The sequence below is a fragment of the Salvelinus sp. IW2-2015 genome, linkage group LG13 (genome assembly GCF_002910315.2).
Source record: "Salvelinus sp. IW2-2015 linkage group LG13, ASM291031v2, whole genome shotgun sequence".
NCBI lineage: Eukaryota > Metazoa > Chordata > Actinopteri > Salmoniformes > Salmonidae > Salvelinus > Salvelinus sp. IW2-2015.
Genome location: NC_036853.1, coordinates 47905112 through 47924286, shown reverse-complemented (window position 1 = coordinate 47924286; position 19175 = coordinate 47905112). Strand labels below are relative to the sequence as shown.

The window sequence follows — 19175 nt, the reverse complement described above, 5'->3', positions numbered from 1 at the left end:
ATTCTTGAATTTCCTGTTATACTCAATATTTTTTTTGATGCATGTAATATAATCAKTCAATAAATACTATATTAAAAAGTTATGAATAGTGTTATCTTACATCCTTGCCAATTGTAGACAGTGTCAATAGTGTACAATATAGCATTGACAGTACCTAACTTAACCACTCCTTTTRCCCACAATCACTCTCAGGTGAAGGACATCTCACTGGAGGCCACAGGAGCTTTGTGAAGCCAGCGGGACACAATACATGGATAGYTGACCAACCCATATCTATAGATGAGGGGAGTGGAACCTCAACCCAGCATGTTATCGTAATAGAGGTTAGTGTGCATAAAACGTTATATGTAAATTACTGTACATCAAATGTCGCCCGTTTATTTCAAAAAGGCTKCCCTCAGCTATTGACTTGCTTACATGTACATCCTTATTTATCTGCCATAGGGGCACTTGTGAGACTTCCCTACGACATTATTATCCAATTCAGCTCATGTACCTGTAATAACCTCCTCTCTTCATGTCAGTCTGCAGATGCAGAGGCTGCAGGTCCTGGAGGATCGTCTCTGGTCAAGCAAGAGAGGACTGAAGGAGATGACCCACGACACAGCAGAGACATCCAGACTGGCGCAGTGGCTGGAGTGGRACCCCTTTTAGCCACGGAGGACCCCACCGCCCCGCCCCAGCCCAGGAACCGACGCAGCATCACGGAGGTCAGTGGAATGCTGAACGCCGTCCTCAAGTCAGAGACAGACAGCGAGAATTTAACTGTAACACACAGGCTCWTACACACAGGACCWGACCAAATGTCAGAKCCAGAGAGACTGGGGCTGGGACCACTGGGCTGTCGTCCTGRTCCTGGCTCAGAYTATTTGCTTTACGGTATKCCAAGCCCAAGGATGGTTCATTCCCATCGGGACTCAGGTGACACGTTGGAGACTGGCAATGATCTGTCTTGTTCTTACACTACAGAGATGGACCCTYGCAACATGCCCTTGGGCTTAGAGAGACAAACTGATCTGTCTKGAGYGGACTGGAACCAGTACAGTAGTAGTGTATACACTGAAGGGTGCCTAGATAAGAAAGGGGACGATATAGTGGTAGATGATGTGAAAGTGGAGGGCGACGCGRCTCTGACGTGGAATGTAGACAAGACTCACTTAGGAGAAGGACATTCAAAAGGCAGAGATTTRTTAGATTACAGGGAGAGCTTGGAGACAAATKCAAATGTCGCAACCCACTCCCATTTGCACGTGCTCAGGGATCGTGAGCKTGTGTCCACGTCGATGGGGCCTTCCAATTCACATGGCTGCGTCCTTTTCGATAAGGTATTGAACTCAGAGGACCAAAAGGCCAAGGAGCAGGGAGGGAGACCAACATCTGGCAATAGCAAAGAGAAACGGTTCCTCTGCACGTTCTGTAACAAAGGCTTCAGCTGCCCCCAGAAGGTGGAGATCCACCAGAGGGTCCACACAGGAATAAAACCCTTCAGCTGTACCCAGTGTCACATGCGCTTTGCTGAGGCTGGCAARCTGAAGAGGCACCAGAGGGTCCACACAGGGGAGAAACCCTTCAACTGTACCCAGTGTCAGATGCGCTTCACCCAGGCTTGCCACCTGAAGAGGCATCAGAGGGTCCACACAGGGGAGAAACCCTACAGCTGCCCCCGGTGCGATATGCGCTTCGCCCAGGCTGGCAACCTGAAGATGCACCTGAAGGTCCACACGGAAGAGAGGCCGTTTGCCTGTACGCACTGCGGGAAGAGGTTCTCAGAGAGGAGCTATCTCAAGATACACCAGCAGAAAAACCATTCCACACGATAGCTTCTGATTTTCATTGTTGTCAGCAGAAAAGATCCACAGATGCATTTGGAATAACGAGAGTAACACATTTCAGTGTTGAATATTCCTGGTAGAATATTGCATTCAGACATTGTGTGATATATAAGCCTAAAAAGTCTTACATATTGTGTTTGTACTGTGTAGGCTATATGATGTTCAAAATTGCATGTTTCATTACCTGCATTCAACTACCGTACTTAATTTTTTCCCCAATACTATTTCTATGAGAAAATGTATGCGGTTTATAAACTTCATGGTGATTTTTTTGTTGAGACATTACATTTACATTTGAGTAATTTAGCAGATGCTCTTATCCAGAGCGACTTATATCACAGTTATAGCAAGTACAGTTTCCCTCAAAGTAGTTATCAGTAATATCTGTGCAAGTAGGAAAATACTATTTGTATTTATTTATTTTAATGATTCGGGGGGCTTTCGGATTCATTTAAGATTCTATTTGAAGAGGTAGGGTTTCTGAAGATTGTCAGTGAATCTGCTTCCTTGCTTCAGGGGGAAGCTGGTTCCACCAATCAGGTGCCAGGATAGAGAAGAACATTGCCTGGGCTGGCCGTGGGACGACCAAGAGACCATAGGTGGCAGAACGGAGTGCTTGGGTTGGGGTGTAGGGTTTGATTATAGCCGGAAGGTAGGGAGGGGCAGTTCCCCTTGCTGCTCTGTAAGCAAGCACCATGGTCTGRTAGTGGATGCAAGCTTCAACTGGAAGCCAGTGGAGTGTGCTGAGGTGTGGGGTGACATGGGAGAACTTGGGAAGGTTGAACACCCGGCGGACTGCGGAGTTCTGGATAAGTTGCAGGGGTTTGATGGCACAAGCAGGAAATCCAGGRAACAGAGTTGTAGTAGTCTAGACAGGAGGTGACAAGCGCAGGGATTAGGACATGCATCGCTTCCTGTGTGAGGAAGGGTCGTARTCTATAGATGTTATAGAGCATGTGTCAAACTCATCACCCATGGTGTAGAGCATGAACCTGCAGGAGCGAGTCACTGCTTCGATGTTCTTTGCACTCTGGGAGGGGGACACCATGGAGGCGCAGCTTCGTCTTGTTGAGCTTGAGGTGGTGGGTCGACATCCAAGCTGAGATGTCTGCCAGGCATGCAGAGACGTGTATGTGTGGTTTTCATGTGGTGTATTTTAACACTTAAATGTTTAATAAACACAAAATGGGACTTTTCATTCTAAGACTTTCATTGAGACCCTTTAGTATACATCACATTTGATCTCACCCTATTCTGCATACACTCGACAGCGCTTTATAACTGTAGTGGGGATGGGTAAACACACTTCATGCTGAAAGTGTGTTTATTACAGGGCCGGCATTATGGGCGGGTCTTAGGGGGGCCCGCCGTACTGTATCTCCATAATCGTCCAAACAAAATATTTTAATATTTATCATTTATTTGACCCAGACGCGCGCCGACAGAAAGACCCATCACTGTCAGATAAAGTATCCGAGCAGTCAAAACAGCYCCCCTCTGTCTCAGTATGTGTAGCCCATGTATCTGCTGCTGTCTGGACTAAAAGAGTATGGCATGGCATTCTCTTTTTTGACCGCATCAGATAAAGMGGTTACATATAGTAACACAGAAAGGCGCTGTTTCAGTCGTTCCAATGCTATTTTGGACTAACGTGTGAAYGTAACSTACTTTTAKAGTGATTTGTTTTACAATCAGATGACAACATCATGACGTGTTGTGTTCATGRCACATTAAACTACATGCATTACTATACAACCCACAATAGAAGCGCAAAAGCAGTCATTTGGACTGCTCATGAATACAAAAAAAAATGCATTAGGCTACTCTGCTAATTTTAAAGTCATGCCCTCCTCCGTCCTAGAKTTTTCCTAAYTAAGTCTATAATACACATGGTCAGAATCTTAATATCACAAACAGAATTGGTGTAATAGACAGTTTTAGGAGYCCCCTTCTCCCCACAATATGGCCTGCTCCCCACCTTCTCCCGATTAGTTGAAGATGCCATGCCCAGTTGATAATCACGCCGATAATTGTCTCYAAGCTGAACCTAAACTATACCGGAACTAAATTCAAACGCATAAGAGATTAAATAAATTAAGTAGGCTAAAGTATGATGGGGGAGAATGGATGGGTTGATGAGGAAGGGGAAGCGAACAARGCATAATTATGTAATCACCAATTGTTAATGAAGGACATGGCGGTCCATTCTATTGTATTGATCTATTTTAATTCTAATCCAAACATGGTATGTACTCTATCAGTGTATTCTGGACCTTTTGAAGTACACCGTGAGAGCGTGTGTAATTTACAATGGCAAGAAGGCCAAGATGAATGAATGCACTCGTTAGCGTTGCTACAAAATCTGAATAAAAACGACTCAGATGGTGTGGAAGAATGAATCATGAGCACATCTCTGATGAGTCTTCTTCTGATTCTGAGCCTCAARCTGAACCTATTSCTCCGAYTCCTAAGCGCAAAACATACATAATTGTGCGCACTGAGCAGGTGGTAGCGCCACCACCAAATGAAATGGTGAGACAGGAAAGAGGACGGCACTATTCGGAATAGAACAAGCCGGTGAGAATTCTACGGGCCATTATCAGCACAAAATGTCTTCACTGAGAGAGCAGGCCCTACATCTCTAGCAAGAAACCAATTCAGCAACGCACTCCACAGCTTTCGTTGTTTAGGCTGTGTGACATGGACATGCTCCAACTGATAATTGACTTTCTGACTGTCATATCAACACTTACAATTTACTGAACACGTGAAAATTATATATATATATTTGTACATATATCCACATAGGTCCCGAAAAAAACGTGCCCCCCCCCTATGAAAAAATCAAATGCCCATCCAACGGATTCGTTCTGGCGCCCACCCTGGTTTATTATCTGTGTGTGCATGTTTACATTATGTATCTGATGGAGTGTATGTCRATTTAATCTGTAACACCTGTCTCTTCCAGGAGGAGGAGGGTCCAGAGGTGCTGCTGGTGAAGGAGGAGGGCTGTGAGGAGGGTCTGGGGAACCCTGAGGGGACCATGGTCATGGAGGACAACCAGACTACACCTCCTRCTGAACCCACAGAGGAACCAGCTGAGCAGCACAGGACCACACACAGTCTCACTGAGGTGAGCCCACTGTAAACTACTGTCTGAATGGTATTAGGTCAGGGGCTGTATCCACAAAGCCTCTCAGAGTAGGAGTGCTYATCTAGGATCAGTTTTGTCTTTTAGATCATAATGAATAAGACTATGTAGACAGGTGAGGARGATCAGCACTCTTACTCTGAGATGCTTTGTGGATTTTATTTTGTCTAAACTGTGGGACCATGCCTTTTAATGATCGAACCATTAGTGTAAAGTAATCAAATTAATTAACATGTTTTTTTATTTAACCTTTATTTCATCAGGGAGTCATACTGAGACCAAGGTCTCTTTTACAGATGAGCCCTGAATTACAGAAATTAGAGAAAATACACACAACAAAATATAAATCCAAAATGTAACCAGAAAGAAAAGTCATAAAAAACAAACACATTAATCAGTAACAAGGTCCTCAATCAGCCTTCTGAATTMCCCTAGAGGCACCAAAGTATAAATGTAAGAACATTTGGAAGATTGTTCCACATATACGATGCAAGACAACTAAAAGCTGATTAACCTAACTTAGAGACCAAAGGAATTCCCGGAGTTAGCCAACCCTGACACCGGGTGTAGTAACTCATAAGTCTAAAGTTTAGCAATAATGTTAGGTACAGTGGGAGTTTTTGTAAAAGAGCTTTATAAATGAAAATGTATCAACCTATGTGACATCAGAGGGCCAACCAACTTTCTGATAGAGATTGCTTTGATGAGTACTAAATCTGACGCCCGTATTAAAGCACTATGATAACAGCATCTAACAGCTTTAATGAAGTGGCAGCTGCGTTCATGTAGATGATGTCGCCATAGACTGAATAATTTGCTGTCTACTATTTAGCGAGAGGCATYATCTATTTCTTTAGAAGAAGCCTATTTTTATTCTCAACTTCTCCATATTATTTTMAAAAGACAGCTTTTCAGCTATCCAGATGTCCAGACATTTGTAGGCAGGGACACAATCAATATGGACACCGTCCAAAGTACATTAGTTATTTTTATGCGCTCTAGAGAACAACATATGCTTAGTTTTACCTGCATTCAATACTAATTTCAGGTCAATAAAGTTTTTTGGTAATACAATAAAGACCGACTGCAGTTCAGATAAAGCCTGGTCAATCGTGGGGGCAATAGCATACACAACAGTATACATTTTCTGTAACCTGCAACAATATTGTTAATGTAGACAGTAAAAAGTACAGGACCCAGAATAGACCCCTGCGGGTCTATTTGTCAAGTAATTTTTAAACCAGTTATACTGAACAAAAATATAAATGCAACATGTAAAGTGTAGGTCCCATTTTTCATGAGCTGAAATAAAAGATCCCAGAAATGTTCCATATGCACAAAAAGCTTATTTCTCTCAAATGTTGTGCACAAATTTGTTTACATCCCTGTTAGTGATAATTTCTCCTTTGCCAAGATAATCCATCCACCTGACAGGTGTGGCATATCAAGAAGCTGATTAAACAGGATGATCATTACACAGGTGCAACTTGTGTTGGGGACTATAAAAGGKCACTCTAAAATGTGCAGTTTTGTCACAAAACACAATGCCACAAGTTGAGGGAGTGTACAATTGGCATGCTGACTGCAGGACTGTCCAACAGAGCTGTTGCCAGAGAATGTAATGCTAATTTCACGACCATAAGCCTCCTCCAATGTAGTTTAAGAATTTGTCAGTATTCAGTTCTCCGACTAGAAGTGGTAGGCCACAAAAGCTCACAGAACAGGACCGCAGAGTGCTGAAGCGCGTAACGCGTAAAAATTCTCTGTCCTCGGTTGCACTACCGACGTCCAAACTGCCTCTGGGGCAACGTCATCACAATAACTGTTCGTCGGGAGCTTCATGAAATGGGTTTCCATGGCCGAGCAGCCGCACACAAGCCTAAGATCACCATGCGCAATGCCAAGCGTCGGCTGGAGTGGTGTAAAGCTCGCCGCCATTGTACTTTGAAGCAGTGGAAATGCGTTCTCTGGCGTAATTACGCTTCACCATCTGGCAGTCTGACGGACGAATCTGGGTTTTTACGATGCCAGGAGAACACTACCTGCCCCAATGCATAGTGCCAACTGTAAAGTTGGGCGGAAGAGGAATAATGGTTTAGGCTCTTTAGTTCCAGGGAAGGGAAATCTTAATGCTACAGCATACAAAGACATTCAACGATTCTGTGCTTCCAACTATGTAGCAACAGTTTGGGGAAAGCCCTTTTCTGTTTCAGCATGACAATGCCCCGTGCACAAAGCGAGGTTCATACAGAAAGGGTTTATTGAGATCGGTGTGGAAGATCTTGACTGGCCTGCACAGAGCCCTGACCTGAACCCCATCAAACACCTTTGGGATGAATTGGAATGCCGACTGCAAGCCAGGACTAGTCGCACCACATCAGTGCCCAACGTCACTAATGCTCTTGTTTCTTAATGGAAGCAAGTCCCCGCAGCAATGTTCCAACATCTAGTGGAAAGCCTTCCCAGAAGAGTGGAGGCTGTTATAGCAGCAAAGGGGGACCAATTCCATATTAATGCCCATGATTTTGGAATGCAATGTTCGACGAGCAGGTGTCCACTTTTGGTCATGTAGTGTACAGTCGTGGCCAAAAGTTTTGAGAATGACACAAATATTAATTTTCACAAAGTCTGCTACCTCAGTTTGTATGATGGCAATTTGCATATACTCTACAATGTTATGAAGAGTGATCAGATGAACTGCAATTAATTGCAAAGTCCCTCTTTGCCATGCAAATGAACTGAATCCCCAAAAAACATTTCCACTGCATTTCAGCCCTGGCACAAAAGGACCAGCTGACATCATGTCAGTGATTCTCTTAACACAGGTGTGAGTGTAGATGAGGACAAGGCTGGAGACCACTCTGTCATGCTGATTGAGTTCGAATAACAGACTGGAAGCTTCAAAAGGAGGGTGGTGCTTGGAATCATTGTTCTTCCTCTGTCAATCATGGTTACCTGCAAGGAAACATATACCGTCAACATTGCTTTGCACAAAAAGGTCTTCACAGGCAAGGATATTGCTGCCAGTAAGATTTTACCTACATCAACCATCGATCAGATCATCAAGAACTTCAAGGAGACCGGTTCAATTGTTGTGAAGAAGGCTTCAGGGCGCCCAAGAAAGTCCAGCAAATGCCAGGACCATCTCCTAAAGTTGATTCAGCTGCGGGATCGGGGCACCCCTAGTACAGAGCTTGCTCAGGAATGGCAGCAGGCAGGTGTGAGTGCATCTGCACGCACAGTGAGGCGAAGACTTTTGGAGGATGGCCTGGTGTCAAGAATTGCAGCAAAGAAGCCACTTCTCTCCAGACTGATATTCTGCAAAAGGTACAGGGATTGGACTGCTGAGGACTGGGGTAAAGTCATTTTCTCTGATGAATCCCCTTTCCGATTGTTTGGGGCATCCGGAAAAAAGCTTGTCCGGAGAAGACAAGGTGAGCGCTACCATCAGTCCTGTGTCATGCCAACAGTAAAACATCCTGAGACCATTCATGTGTGGTGTTGCTTCTCAGCCAAGGGAGTGGGCTCACTCACAATTTTGACTAAGAACACAGCCATGAAAAAAGAATGGTACCAACACATCCTCCGAGAGCAACTTCTCCCACCATCCAGGAACAGTTTGGTGACGAACAATGCTTTTTCCAGCATGATGGAGCACTTGCCATACGGCAAAAGTGATAACTAAGTGGCTCGGGGAAAAAACATCGATATTTGTGTCCATGGCCAGGAAACCCCCAGACCTTAATCCCATTGAGAACTTGTGGTCAATCCTCAAGAGGCGGGTGGACAACAAAACCCCACAAATTCTGACAAACTCCAAGCATTGATATGCAAGAAATGGGCTGTCATCAGTCAGGATGTGGCACAGAAGTTAATTGACAGCATGCCAGGGTGGATTGCAGAGGTCTTGAAAAAGAAGGGTCAACACTGCAAATATTGACTCTTTGTATCAACTTCATGTAATTGTCAATAAAAGCCTTTGACACTTATGAAATGCTTGTAATTATACTTCAGTATTCCATAGTAACATCTGACAAAAATATCTAAAGACACTGAAGCAGCAAACTTTGTGGAAATTAATATTTGTGTCATTCTCAAAACTTTTGGCCACGACTGTATGTTGATGGTGGTGCTGGAGATGATGAATATAAAGTTGACAATTTTTTAAATGTCCCTTTAAGCAAGGCATCTAGCACATAACAGGTAGTAAATTGGTGAAATGAAAACAAAAAGATTCACTAGAAGTTGACTGGTTAACCGTCGAGTTAGCTAGAGTTCGGCAGAGGGGAGAACAGTCGATTGACTGACCAGTGTCAATTAAACCACAGTTTATCTCAAATAATAAGTCTGCCAAGGTAAAATTATGTTTAAAAGCATCACTTATCTCATTCTTATCAGTTAGCCAGAGTCAGACAGAACTTGCTTAGGCAGGGAAGAGGAATTTCTACACTTCAATGCATTTACTGTTACTGTTCAAAATCACCAGCAGAGTCAGAGAGAGTGCATCTGTTTCTCACCGTTCACTACAGAGTCAGTTTTCCTTGCTTTGGACCGGGCCTGATTTCTCGTCTGAAGGAGCTCAGATAGCTCCGAAGATCTAACCCTTGGTTTTCTATCTTTGACTCTGAATTGTTTAAAAGGGGCGTGTTTATTTGCCAGAGGAATAAATATGGAGGATACATTTTCTAGAGCCAACTCAGGGTCAGGAATACAGGAGACAGTGGCTAAATCAGAGTAGAACATGTCATGTAAAAACCCTTAAGGAGGAAACTTTTTTTAAATACATATTTTTTATTAAATGAGGATTAGTATTTTGCTGTTTGGTATCTCAAATACATACATACTATGGGACAATGATCACTGAGATCATATGCAAATACTCCACTAGACAAATATTTATGGGGGTTATTAMTAAGACATTTACCTGTGTGGGTTTTGAGATCAATTGAGACAGATTAAAATCAATGCATACAGTGCATTCGTAAAGTATTTAGACACCTTGACTTTTTCCAAATTTTGTTACATTAAAGCCTTATTCAAAAATTGATGAAATCGTTTTTTTCCCTCAATCTACACACAACACCCCATAGTGACAAAGCAATAACTGGTTTTTAGACATTTTCGCAAATCTATTACAAATAAAAAACTATCACATTTACATACGTATTCAGACCCTTTAGTTATTACTTTGTTGAAGCACCTTTGGCAGCGATACAGCCTCGAGTCTTCTTGGGTATGACCCTACAAGCTTGGCACACCTGTATTTGGGGAGTTTCTCCCATTCTTCTATGCAGATCCTCTCAAGCTCTGTCAGGTTGGATGGGAAGCGTTGTTGCAGTTATTTTCAGGTCTCTCCAGCGATGTTCGATGGGGTTGAAGTCCGGGCTCTGGCTGGGCCACTCAAGGACATTCAGAGACTTGTCCCGAAGCCACTTGTGCATTGTCTTGGCTGTGTGCTTAGAGTCATTGTCCTGTTGGAAGGTGAACCTTCGCCCCAGCCTGAGGTCCTGAGCGCTCTGGAGAAGGTTTTAATCAAGGATCTCTCTGTACTTTGCTCCGTTCATCTTTCCCTCGATCCTGACTAGTCTCCCAGTCCCTGCCTCTGAAAAACATCCCCCACAGCATGATGCTGCCACCACCATGCTTCACGAGCAGGCTGTCATGTGTATTTTACTGAGGAGTGTTTCTGTCTGGTCACTCTCCCCTAAAGGCCTGATTGGTGGAGTGCTGCAGAGATGGTTGTCCTTCTGGAAGGTTCTCACGTATCCACAAAGGAACTCTAGAGCTCTGTCAGAGTGACCGTCGGGTTCTTGGTCACCTCCCTGACCAAGACCCTTCTCCCCCGATTGCTAAGTTTGGCCAAGAGGCCAGCTTTAGGAAGAGTCTTGGTGGTTCCAAACTTCTTCCATTTAATCATGATGGAGGCCACTGTGTTCTTGGGGACATTCAATGCTGAAGACATTTTTTGGTACCCTTCCTCAGATCTGTGCCTCGACACAATCTTGTCTCGGAGCTCTACGGACAATTCCTTCGACCTCATGGCTTGGTTTGTGCTCTGACATACACTGTCAACTGTGGGACCTTAAATAGACAAGTGTGTGCCTTTCCCAATCATATTCAATCAATTGAATTTACCACCGGTGGACTCCAATCAAGTTGTAGAAACATCGCAAGGATGATCAATGTAAACAGGATGCACCTGAGCTATATTTCAAGTCTCATAGCAAAGGGTCTGAATACTTAGGTACAGTTGAAGTCGGACGTTTACATACACCTTAGCCAAATACATTTAAACTCAGTTTTCACAATTCCTGATATTTAATCCGAGTAAAAATTACCTGTCAGGTCAGTTAGGATCACCACTTTATTTTAACATGGTGAAATGTCAGAATAATAGTAGAGAGAATGATTTATTTCAGCTTTTATTTCTTTCATCACATTCCCAGTGGGTCAGAAGTTTACATACACTCAATTAGTATTTGGTAGCATTGCCTTTAAATTGTTTAACTTGGGTCAAACGTTCAAGGGTAGCCTTCCACAAGCTTCCCACAATAAGTTGGGTGAATTTTGGCCCATTCCTTCTGACAGAGCTGGTGTAACCGAGTCAGGTTTGTAGGCCTCCTTGCTCGCATACGCTTTTTTAGTTCTGCCCACAAATTCTCTATAGGATTGAGGTCAGAGCTTTGTGATGGCCACTCCAATACCTTGACTTTGTTGTCCTTAAGCCATTTTGCCACAAGTTGGACATAGTATTAGGGGGTCAGGTTGACTCAATTTGCGGGAAAGGAATCGCATTATGCGAGCAGTTGGTAGAACTGTCTGACATGTGATGACTCTGAGATGTTGCTTCAATATAGCCAATATATTTTCCCCCCCTCATGATGGCCATCTATTTTGTGAAGTGCACCAGTCCCTCCTGCAGCAAAGACCCCCACAACATGCTGCACCCCCGGTGCTTCACGGTTGGGATGGTGTTCTTCGGCTTGCAAGCCTCCCCTTTTTCCTCCAAACATAACGATGGTGCATTATGGCCAAAAAGTCATATTTTTGTTTCATCAGACCCAGAGGACATTTCTCAAAAAGTACGATCTTTGTCTCCATTTGCTGTTGCAAACCGTAGTCTGGCTTTTTTATGGTGGGTATGGAGCAGTGACTTCTTCCTTGCTGAGCGGCCTTTCAGGTTATGTCGATATAGGACTCGTTTTACTGTGGACATAGATACTTTTGTACCCGTTCCTCAACATCTTCACAAGGTCCTTTGCTGTTGTTCTGGGATTGATTTGCACTTTTACCAAAGGTACGTTCATCTCTAGGAGGCAGAATGCGTCTCCTTCCTGAGCGGTATAAACGGCTGCGTGGTCCCATGGTGTTTATACTTGCGTACTATTTTTGTACAGATCAACGTGGTACTTCAGTCGTTTGAAAATTGCTCCAAGGATGAACCAGACTTGTGGAGGTCTACCATTTTTTTTTTCCTGAGGACTTGGCTGATTTTCCCATGATGTACAGCAAAAGAGGCACTGAGTTTGAAGGTAGGCCTTGAAATACATCCACAAGTACCCTCCAATTGACTCAAATTATGTCAATTAGCTATCAGAAGCTTCTAAAGCCATGACGTCATTTTCTGAATTTCCCAAGCTGTTTTAAAGGCACAGTCAATTTAGTGTATGTAAACTTCTGACCCACTGAATTGTGATAGTGAATTAATCTGTCTGTAACAATTGTTGGAAAAAATGTGTATGCACAAAGAAGATGCCCTAACCGACCTGCCAAAACTATAGTTTGTTAGCAAGAAATTTGTGAAGTGGTTGAAAAACGAGTTTTAATGACTCCAACCTAAGTGTATGTAAACTTCCGACTTAAACTGTAAATAAGGTATGTTTTGTATTTTTTTATACATTTGCAAAAATTTCAAATAATCTTTTTTTGATTTGTCATTATGGGGTTTTGTGTGTAGATTGCTGAAATCCATTTTAGAKWAAGGCTTTAACAAAGCAAAATGTGGAAAAAGTCAAGGGGTCTGAATACTTTCCGAAGGCACTGTATTCTTTAATTGATCTGAGGCCGGGGGAAAAGGGTCAACACTCAGATATAGCACCAATAGCATCCGCCATGGCAGCAAGGGGTAAATCACAGCAACAAATACATGTGTATTCTGGGTTATGGACACAATTACAACCAGGAGCTTACATTTCTTGGGAARAGAAATATATTTTTTAAATGGMACGCCATGAAATTATATTTTACATACAGTGCCTTCAGAAAGTATTCACACCCCTTGACTTGTTCCATATTTTGTTGAGTTACAGCATGAATTTAAAATGGATTACATTTAGATTTTTTGGTCACTGGCCTACCCCATGTCAGTGGAATTATGCTTTTCGAAATGTTTACTAATTCATTAAAAGCTGAAATGTCTTGAGTAAATAAATATTCAACCCCTTTTTTTATGGCAAGCCTAAATAAGTTCAGAAGTAAAAATGTGCTTAACAAGTAACATAATAAGTTGCATGATTTTTTGAATGACTACCTCATCTCTGTATCCCACACATACAATTATCTGTAAGGTCCCTCGGTCACGTTGTGAATTTCAAACACAAAGACCAGGGAGGTTTTAACTCTTTTTCGGAAAGATGGGCACCTATAGGTAGATGGGTAAAAACAGAAGCAGGTATTGAATATCCCTTTGAGCATGGTGAAGTTATTCATTACACTTTGGATGGTGTATCAATGCACCCAGTCACAACAAAGGTACGTGCGTCCTTCCTAACTCAGTTGCCTGAGAGAAAGGAAACCCCTCAGGGATTTCACCATGAGGCCAATGGTGACTTTAAAACAGTTACAGAGRTTAATGTCTGTGTTAGGAGAAAACACAGGATGGATCAACATTGTAGTTACTCCACAATACTAACATAATTGACAGAGGGAGAATAAAGAGTCCTGTACCTAATAAAAGTGGTCCAAAACATGCATCCTGTTTGCAAAAAGGCACAAAAGTAAAACTGTTAAAAAAATGTGGCAAAGCAATTCACTTTTTGTCCTGAATACAAAGTGTTATGTTTGGGATAAATCCAATACAACACATTACTGAGTACCACTCTCATATTTTCAAGCATAGTGGTGGCTGCATCATGTTATGGGTATGTTTGTAATTGGCAAGGACTGGGGATTTTTTCAGGATAAAATAAAATGGAATGAAGCTAAGCCCAGGCAAAATCCGAGAGGAAAACCTGGTTCAGTCTGCTTTCCACTAGACACTGGGAGATGAATTCACCTTTCAGCAGGACAATAACCTGAAACACAAGGCCATATGTACACTGGAGTTGCTTAACAAGAAGACAGTGAATGTTCCTGAGTGGCCAAGTTACAGTTTTGGACTAATCTACTTAAATATATGCCAAGACCTGAAATTGATTGTCTAGCAATGTACAACAACCAATTTGACAGAGCTTTGAAAAGAATAATGGGCAAATGTTGCACAATCCAGGTGTGGAAAGCTCTATGAGACTTACCCAGAAAGATTCAGAGCTGTGCTCGATGGTGCTTCTACAAAATGTTGACTCGGTGTGAATWCTTATGTAAAGTAGATATTTCTGTATTTCATTTTCAATAAATCTGCAAAAATTTCAAAAAACATGTTTTCACTTTGTCATTATGGGGTATTGTGTGTGTGTGTATAATGGGTGAAAGAAACTCTATTTACTCCATTTTGAATGCAGGCTGAAACACAGTAAAATGTGGAATAAGAGTACTTTCTGAAGCCACTCCCCCCCTTTCTGTAATCCGTCACATTTGAAGAAAATTATTATAATGTATTTAATCTCTTTTTCAGAGACAGAACCATTTAACCATGTTTCCGAGAGAACCAGAATGTTAGGACACTAGTTCTGTATACAAATGTCAATTGTGCCCATAGTTTTGTATACAAATGTCAATTGTGCCCATAGTTTTGTATACAAATGTCAATTGTGCCCATTTTTTAAATCATACTACGCACATTTAGGTGCATTACCCCCCTACGAGATTTAGAGGGGGTATTCAGTTCATTTACATAAGGGCTAACTGGCATAGGARCATCTGCAGCTATTTGATGAGTGACCTGAGACTTTGCCAGGTCCTAGGCCATCCACATGAGATCAGAGCAGACTGCGCATTCGACAGATCTCCTTCAATTTGCTGGATGCAATGGCTTAAGCGGGAACTGGGTGAGCAGTGTTGGCAGAGCTCAGTCCACCCAGATGAAGCTCTCATAGTATCAAATGAACTAACATGTTTGCATAGTACTCATAYCAATCCTTCACTGACCCATCAGAATATGCTCCATAGCAGGGTGCTCATATGAGATTTTTTCATCCAACATCATCTCACGCTGTATGTCTTACAGGCAGTAGACATGGAGGATGTGAAGCTTGATCTGCTGCTTGTCAAAGAAGAGACAATAAAGGACGGTCCAGAGAGCATTGATCTGCTGAGTGGACTAAAGATGGGGGAGCAAGGTAAGGGAGAAATACATATAACCTACATACAGTAATACATCTTCAATGGGAGTAGTGATGCACCTGGCTATTATTCTTTCTTAATTTTTTTCATTGATAAAATGAAATCAATACAACTTATGTTTACATACTAAAACACACATTATAATGTATGAACTTGATCAGGTAATTGACTCAAAGAACTCCATTGGTATATGAGTTCTCTGCCATGTTTGTAAAGTCTATTTTYTAACGTCTTCCTGCAGGTGGTTGGCTGGAGGCAAACAGAGGAGACTCTGCGGCCATCTTGGATTCCCAGACCAAGACGGGTGCAGCCAAGGGCCCAGGGGACAACATCACTGAGCAGGCCAGGACCAGAGGCGACATATTGGAGGTCAGTGGATAGGATAGCATCCTCAACTCTGGGCTGGGGAACAACATTGTTAACCACAACCAGAAACAGACAGTCGAACACAAAACAGCAACCAAGCTTAGTCTCCATGACAACATACTGGCTGAGACCAGGGTGAGGCGTAGATTTGGTCTGCGGGGACGGGGAGGTGTCTGTATGAGAACAGACACAGACTCGCCTAGCAATGCGACATCCTGCTCCTATAGTTGTGATTCAGACAGACTGATGGCGCCTCAGGTTAACCCCCTAACAGGTGCTGCCTTCAGCCTGCCTTCTATAGGATCTATCAACTGGAACAGGGACCCTGTGACAACAGACACTCCCTGGCCTTTGTCCTCCTCACACTCTCCTAATGTTTAACCAGACCTCAGATAATGCCAGTGCCTCAACACTAAATGGCTACACAAGCCCATTCACAAATGACAYTAGTAGTAATGCTATCAGCAGATCCGGTGGCAAAGAGAAGCTCTTACAGTGTTCATTCTGTGGGAAAGCMTTCAGTTTCCCCAAACAGGTGGAGATCCACCAGATGATGCACACGGTGAGAAATTGTAGGGCTGCCGCCTGTGCTGGGCCTGTTTTTTCGACTCGTCCTGCCTGAAGAGACACCAGAGTGTCCACACGGTAGAAACCCTACAGCTGCCCCCAGTATGAGAAGAGGTTCTCCCACCAGTTGAAGATGCACCTGATGATRCACATGGGAGAGAGGCCGTTCACCTGTACACACTGCTAGAAGAGGTTCTCAGAGAGGACCTACCTCAGGATACACCACCAGAAAATGCACACAGCCCATGTATAGTTTAATGTAACATAGTACTAGTTAGTTGGTTTGTAGTTAATTCTGTTGGTTTTGMATGTAGTAGAGAACTGGATGAGAACTGAGGAAGGAATGAGTAAGATGAGGCAGAGTAGATGATAGTGTGATGGTGTCTGTAAAAATGCTTCATTATTGAAAAGCATTTTCATGTAATGTTGAACTTTTTCCAAAGTCTCCCCAAACCCTACCCGGTCATATCCCCTATACTCCCCCAACCTGGTTATATCCCCCATACCTCCATTGACTGTGGTTAATATTTTAGAATATCTTGTCATATTTGTATGTACAGCAAAAAGTTTCTTATATAAACTTTTATGATTTTCTCTTCCATTTGTGTTTACAGTCTGCAGTCCACGAGGACTTGTTAATATCCAGTGTTGCTGGTGGGAGAGACTGGACCTCTGAGGTGGCTGGTCACAAACTCTGGCCCCGGATCAGGATCATGGATCAGGAGCCGTCGCTCTTTCTTCCTGAGTCGGATCCAGGAACCAACCGTGAGGGACAGAGACTCCTCCACCAGCACCACACAGAACACAACCAGCGGACAGGTGGACTGAACAACCTCAGACATGGTGGTCATCAGAGAGGCTCCAGTCTGCAGCCCAGACCCTTCTCTTCACAGTCTCAGTGCAGGGATGGAGCAGGGCATGGGGCTGATAGAGATAGACCCTCCTGTTCCTATGATACAAACTCCACAGTATCCATGATGAACAGAGCAAGACACCCTGGGCTTCAGCCTTCCGAGAGAGTGGAGGGAGACTCCCCTGACGGGAATCTAACAGGAKGTTTGTCTTRTCTTTCAGGGTCTCGTCTAATATCTAGTGACTGGGTTCATAAAAGGCCTGGGCCTGGGTCTAGCCTTCCTCAGCTACTTCATGGTTACCCTACCAACACAGCACAAAATCCCAWCAACACCCAAACAATGGCTAGAGGGGGGAGCTCAAAGACTAACCACCTGAGGGTGGTGGCTCCTGCTTCTACCTTGCCTGGTGTCATTGGGTCACAACGTGGGAGGCGGAGCATTAGGGGGGATGCCGACAAGCCATACGCCTGCCCCACATGTGGGAAGCGCTTTGCTCAGTCGAATTATGTGAAGATGCATCAGACCGTTCACACCAAGGAGAAGCCCTTCAAGTGCAAACTATGTTACAAGAGCTTCTCCTTCCTGACTAACCTTACCAGACATAGGAGTGTCCACAATGGGGAGAAATTGTAGCACTGTGGCTTGAGTATTATACAGGGGATATCTGGGAACCATTCTTTAGCTGACATTATATTTATCATGTGAAGTGTCTTGGGTTACTAAGTCCCTCAGTTGAGCATCTGTGTACACTCACATTCTCAGATATGCAGACTTGGTGTTTTGGGTGCTAGCATAGCCAAAACACTGTCATGTTATTGAAGAGCAACATTATATTCCCCCTCTCAATTTGGTTTTGCCTATGTTCTATTCATAACAAATATAATGTCCCTCGCAACATTATTTGGCATAATCAGGTGGTACCTGTTCCTTTATGTACTATAATTAAGTGATCAAATCTGTTAATAAATTAGAATAAATCTTGTTGATTTTGTATTTGCTTGTTGACCGTTTAGATTTAAAATTGGCCTTAGTTTCCTTGGCTTATAGTGCTCTGAGCTTGAAAGATACTGATTGTGAAAAGGACATRTGATGTGTAATGTAATAAGCAGTACTGTACTTTAAAGCCCCCAAATAGCAGTCTATTTAATTGTATTTTTAAATCATGCCTAATAAATCACTGTTTGTTTATTTCATGAAAATAACTAAATATATTTATCATTTATTTCCCTGAACCTCTCTTTGCCATTGAAATGCTCATGGGTAAATACATTTTTATTAAATTACTGTTGCTGCATCCCTGTTGATTTAAATAAAACTTTCCATACATGTTTGCCCATGGAAGAAGAGGACAGAAAGTGACTTTTTTGAGCTGAATGACAAGAAATTGTTCATGTACAATCACTGCAGAACAAACTGGATGAGCTTCGTTCGAGACTATCCTATCAACGGGACCTGGAGAACTGTAATATCCTATGTTTCTCTGAAACTTGGCTGAACAAGGACATGGATAATATSCATCTGGCTGCTTTTCTTATGCATCAGCAGGACAGAAAGGCAGTATTGAGTAAGCTCAAGGGGGGTGGTGTGTCTCTTTGTTAACAACAGCTGGTACGTAATCTTTAATATTAATGAAGCTTCAAAGGTTCTGCTTGCCTGAGTTAGAATACCTCATAAACTGTAGACCATACTATTTACCATGCTGGCATTAAGACCGGACTCAATGACCTGTGTAGGGCCATAAGCTAAGAAGGAAATACTCATCCAGAGGCAGCACTCCTCGTGGCCAGTGMTTTTAATGCAGGAAAACTGAAATCCGTTTCACCTAATTTCTACCAGCATGTCACCTGTGCAACTAGAGGCGAAAACACTAGATCGCTTTTACTCCACAACACAGGCACGCATCCA

At 42.9% G+C, this 19175-nt stretch overlaps 1 protein-coding gene and 1 pseudogene across 1 annotated transcript in view; both read left to right on the top strand.

Annotated features, from left to right (window-relative positions):
- The window catches only part of LOC111971721 (uncharacterized), a 233612-nt gene that overhangs the window by 84057 nt on the left and 130380 nt on the right, over window positions 1-19175 (top strand). The window lies entirely within an intron of this gene.
- The window catches only part of LOC111971698 (uncharacterized), an 80620-nt pseudogene that overhangs the window by 2019 nt on the left and 59426 nt on the right, over window positions 1-19175 (top strand).